Raw genomic sequence first — 6,000 nt, 5'->3', positions numbered from 1 at the left:
TATAATACGAGTAACAACGAGCAATGTCTGCCTTCGTGATTCACTCACATCCTGTGAAAATGGGCAACTTGTCATCACGATTCACGGGACAGTGGAATGGAGGCCATTCTCTAATTGACTTAAAAGGATTGCGCCTTGGACAGAAAAGTAGTTCCACTTGCATTGCCTGATTGTGCTGTTGTCGCCTTTATTTTAAAAAGGCATAGCAAAATAAAATAAATCCGATCGGGCCTATGCATCGTATTCTATGCCGCTCTAGCTTCCATGCGATCAGCACCGGGTCATTGCCATTTTACATGTCATTATCTGTTGGATCCGTTCCGTCGGACGGTTACCGCACCGGACATCCATTCCCCCTTTGGAGAGCGGCGCCCGGCAATGTGTTACCGGTGACTCTGCAGTCTGCAGTCCCAGCTACATCCGTAGACGCACCAGTGCACCGGAACTGCTCAACGGACCGTGCAAATCATGACAACGCACAGAACGGCCGCGTGGGACGGTCCCGCTTTCATCGCCGGCCATCACGTCACCGCGCACTGACGGCTCGACACGTCACACGTCATTGCCCGTCACCGCACGACTGCTCACGTCAGTGCGTCGTGTCACAGATTATCTAACCAGTATAACGCCTTTTGGGGCGACTAACGGAGCGAGCGAGAGGGTGGGCCTTGCACGTGCGAAATTGCGAGGGGGTACCTCCAACTGACTTGTGCACGGCACCCTACTAACCGGTCTCTAGCGACGTGCCAAATTTGGGCACAATCGGCCCAGCCGTTCTCGAGATCTGGAAGCGGCAACCTGCACGTGCGCACGTGCAAAATGGGTCCCAACTAACTTGGGCACGGCACCCTACTAACCGGTCCCTAACTGTGTACTAAATTTCAGCGCAATCGGTCGAGCCGTTTTCGAGATCTGGAAACGACCCCCTGCACGTGCGCACGTGCAGCAGCACCCCAACTCTGGCACATGGATATGCAGTGCCTAGTGGGTGCCTACCTACATGCCAACTTTCAGCGCAATCGGCCAAGTAGTTACCGAGATATTGCAACAATTACAAAACGGACACCTCTTCGTTTTGCACGTGGCACGTGCATAAGGGGTCACCCACATGCATCGGGAATAGTCCAATACTTGGTAGAAGGAATGAAGCTACCCTACAAAAATTACCGCGTGTAAATCGGTCAAGTGGTTGCTGAGATATGAGCCTCGCAGAAGCGTGACCACGGCCGGCCGGCCGGCCGGCCGGCCGCTCATACTCAGAAATTTCCGTTAATCTAAGGAAAGACTACGCTCGCTTCGCTCGCTCCGTAACAATCAGCGCGAAACATCAGCACTAGCTCAACTTTAGAAGGATGCCGTGTATCTTACATCGAACGCCTGCGGTATGGTTGAAAGTTGTCCGCTTGTGTTTTTGACCATGCCTGCAAGTGCACACCCCTACCTCGTTCAAGGTCTCTTACAACCGTATGGTCAACAACAAAGCGTTTATTTTGGCCCGTGGACCCTAAAAATGGCCGGCGGCGCGGCGGCACATTCCGAGCTGATGGCGCGGAACATTACCGTCACTCGGTGAGCTCCTTTGTCCCCGGCCGCGCAGGGACTGGGGCCGGAGATGGCACTTGGATTGGCCGTCCTGCGCAGCCAATCTGCGATGGAAACAAAGCTGAGCGCTGGCCACGGGTGTGGGCCGTTTTTTACCGGCGGCGGAGGGGCGGGAGGGGCGGGAGGAACCTTTCAGAGGCCAGGACAGGCAGGGGTGGGGTGAGTTACAAATGACGAAAACACCTGGCTCCCGCACGTGGTGGAATAAAAACCGACAAGAGCTAGGTTACGACGCAAATTTTGCGTTAAAAAAGTGCGATATCGTCGGGCTGTAAGTTATGGCACAGCATGCCGCTTGGAAAGCATGGAAAGAAATTTATGCCAGTTTTTTTTCCCACAGGGCGCTGCGCAAATGAGACAGGTCGTGCGATAAAAATAATTAATCGTGAAGTGATAACCATTCTTTTTCCACGCAAACATCGTTCCAAATCAGTCTCTTTTTATCATCTGTCTCCTCGCCGAAGTTATCTTGTGACGCACGTTTCATTCAAAGCCCACACACATTCCGAGTGGCCGTAGGTATTAGTCATTACTTAGAATCGGACATCACATCTCGGTCACAGACCGTATGGTCTACATACAGTCACGACTCCCGAGTCACTGCGGCCGTCTGTGGCAGTTCGGTCTACCTTTCTGCTCTTAAACGTATGGAGACGGTCACCTCACCTCGTAGGGGCCCAAAAGGCTAAGCAGGAGTATCTTTTATCATGATTCATAAGGGCTTGACGTCTTGGCTTGGCTTGACGTCACATCATTACACATCAAGCTTGAACTTTTAAATCAATGCACTGCGGAATTGCACCGGAATACCTTGAATTCGCATAGGAATGTACTGAATGCAGCTACGACTAACAAATATCTCACGACGTATCAAATATGGAGCGCAATCTGTTTTGTACGCGAGCAACGTTTGACCACAATGGTCGCTTGGTCTCGGTATGTCACATAATAGCCGACCATTCAGACCAAAGCTGCCATAATGCCCGCCTCCCAGTTCCCAAAACACGCTCACGTTGCGAACTTCTGCGACGTATTGAACCAGCCCAGTCCCACCCACGTCAGGACATCAGTCGGCTCAACGGCCGGACACGTCATACCTAACATCAATCGGCTCAGAACCGTGAGCCGTGAGGCTCCGTGTCAGCCCCTGACAGTGCCGTGAGCCCTCCGCGCCGTCACCTCAAACTGCGGGCGACAGAGGTGACACGCGGGGTTTCGGCTCAGAGTCGGCGGGGAGGAGGGCCCGCGGGTGGAATTGGGTCAGGACGACCGGCCCTGGGGAGTCGTCGAGCGCCGTTGGCAGATGCCGGGCCGACGAGCCGCGACATGGCGCAAAAATCAGACACCCGGGCCAAACATACCGGGTTATCAGGGGAAGAGGAGAGAGAGAGAGAGAGAGAGAGAGAGAGAGAGAGAGAGAGAGAGAGAGAGAGAGAGAGAGAGAGAGAGAGAGAGAGAGAGAGAGAGAGAGAGAGAGAGAGAGAGAGAGAGAGAGAGAGAGAGAGAGAGAGAGGAGGGGAGGGGAGGGGAGGGGAGGGGAGGGGAGGGGAGGGGAGGGGAGGGGAGGGGAGGGGAGGGGAGGGAAGGGAAGGGAAGGGAAGGGAAGGGAAGGGAAGGGAAGGGAAGGGAAGGGAAGGGAAGGGGAAGGGGAAGGGGAGGGAGGGAGGGAGGGAGGGAGGGAGGGAGGGAGGGTGGGAGGGAGAGAGGGGGGATGGAGGGAGGGAAGTGGTTAGGGGTAGGGAGGAGAGACGGAGAGAGGAAAGAAGAGAGGGAGAGAGATAGAAGCGCAGAGCCACATACTCGTAAATGGAGAAAAGAGGACTTGCAAGCACGTTAGTACCTACGTAATGTTTTTGTTTCTCTTGAAATAAGTGGGCTGAACTAACGAAGCTCATCATTCAATGATACTCAAAGGTAAGCCAAAGCCTAATCGACAGATGATGCGGACAAATTGCTCCATTGCATTCCCACGACAGTTGGCCCTAATCCCTCCTATACGACAGTAAGTTACCGATTGCCGTGCCTTCGGATTATTCTTGGATTAGGTACAGCGCAGGGCCGTACGACCGTCTATCCCTTCACAGTTACAAAGACAAGAAGAGACGTGAGCGAAATTAATAATCTTGTCATATGGTCCATGTAAGTCACTGACATGCTGACCGAATACCTAATTATTTATCACTCGGGGAAAGTTTTGACAGTAAGCAGACGTCTTAAATTGTTCCATGCCAAATATGCAGCTAGACGGAACCAATTGTCTAATGTAGGTACATTCGGCAATCGATCAATACAATACATTTTTTTTTCTCTCCAAATAATCAAACCACTGGATATTATATACCTACATATGTAGATAAGACCACCTCACTCAGGTACAAATACAATGCTGCTAGTTATTCTGAAATCTATTTGCACGTCTGAATTACTGAGCACCATTATCTTTCATAAACTTATGTGAGTCGATGTAGAAATGCTCGAGGATGACGTACACATCATACACACTTAATGACGAACAAAGTGAACGTATGCTGAATGGAGAGAAGGCGATCTTCGATTGAGCCAACTATAGTGGCCTGCTGTTTTTTTTTTTATTGGACTTAGATAGATAAGCGTATACACTTATCTAAATACGTGACGTATACGTCACGGAACACCGTGAACTCTGAGTATTGATATGTGGTGCTAAACCAACGTTCAGGCTCATTGGCGTTTTTTTTTTTTTAATCCTAGGTAGATACTTACGAGGCAAACACAATAACAATTATCTCTTTATTGATTAGCGAATGTTTCTAATTATTTTTATTTCGTAGTTTAACCTAAAAACAATCAAATTAAATCTTCCTCTCAGTATTCTTGCAAACTTCTACGACTTCTGGTCCTAGAGCTATATTCGGATATTCCGAATTTAACTTCTCTGAGTGACTCAGAAGCAGCAGCGTTCCCTGGGGTACCGGTCTGCTTTGAGCAAACAAAACAGCGGCAAACGGGGCAAACGGAGCCACAGAGCTGAGATCCGAACAACGGAGTTCTATATAGGCGGCAAGACACCGAGCCTAAGACGGATCGGCATGACGAGAACGGCTTTTGAATGATTAGGTATTAAACTTCGCCATACTTTGCTGTAGACTTGTTATCGTAATCTGGACTCAGGAGAGCATCTCTAATATATATTACATTTATTTGCGCTTAGATGCCGACCTTCAAAATAATTGGTCCTGTGGTTTGATAAGCACATCGGATAACGAAGGCACCTCGTTACGGATAAGAAATGATGACTCACAATTAAACGAATGTCAAAACCGTGCACCGTGCAGTGTCAGACTGCACAGTTACAGTCAAAATTAGCATTGACATTTCAACTATCCTTCTTGGTTTTTACTGTATCGATTGATTTCGTATTGCACGTGCATCGGATAAACAACACGTGACTGGATTCCTGGAATACAGAAATCCTATTCCGTATTCATTTCGTGCCGTTCAGACATTCCAGGCACGCCTCTAATTTAGTGGCCGCTTAAGTTGTCGGATGACGTATGAAGACGTTTCTTGCTGATGACTTCCCAGTTGTGTACCTCGGGGGTTACGGGGCCTTTTAATAAAACGAATGTTTGACGCTTAAATAGTCCGGTCGACCGGTTGGTCCCATAGCTGATTATCTACATAATTACGCCTCTGGTGGAGTCGTCATCTGACTCCTCCAGCCGCCTCCAGGCTCCCCTGGAGGCCCGAGGCTGTCATGCACCAAGGTGAGAAACTGTGCAGAGTCCCCCCCCCCCCCCTTAGCGCGGTGCGCCGCACCTTCTAACCCCGCTGTCACTGACGGATAGGCGCAGGTGTGAGCCGCAGTCTCACCCGGCTGCAGCCTGTCGGCTTCACAGTTATGTCTGCTCGAGCCTCGACAGCTCGGTGAACCTCACAGTTCTATCTGCGCCACAGCCCTGTGAATCTCACAGTTCTGTCGGCCCACAGTCCTGTCAGCCACACAGTTTTGTCGGCCCCACGGCCCCACAGTCCCGTTGGCTCCACAGCTCGGTCCAAGGCCGGCCGGCAGCTCGCTGCGGGTGCTACCTATAACTGCGAGCTGGCAGTGATGGCTGCGGGTTTCTAGAGGTGCCGAGATGCGGGTCCATGAGGAGAAAAGGTCGCATCTTTGTTAAAATGTTATCGACCGGGTCTGATCTGATCATGGGTGACTCGTAAATGCGATAATAACCGCTTGTTTTTACTCTTGATCCATACATCATTCATGATTCGGTCGGTGAATGAGCTCATCCATGTTGGGTTGCCCGTTTAAACACCTTCTGCAGCTGAGGTGTCGGTAACATGATTATTATGTCACTGACTTAGGTCATGATGGTGAGGCGTTTTCCTGCCTGTAGCCGTGATAGGTATATACCT

Source organism: Amphibalanus amphitrite, unplaced genomic scaffold (genome assembly GCF_019059575.1).
Source record: "Amphibalanus amphitrite isolate SeventyFive unplaced genomic scaffold, NRLGWU_Aamphi_draft 000376F_arrow, whole genome shotgun sequence".
Classification (NCBI taxonomy): Eukaryota; Metazoa; Arthropoda; class Thecostraca; order Balanomorpha; family Balanidae; genus Amphibalanus; species Amphibalanus amphitrite.
The sequence above is the reverse complement of the archived record's forward strand: the minus strand, read 5'-3'. Positions refer to the sequence as shown.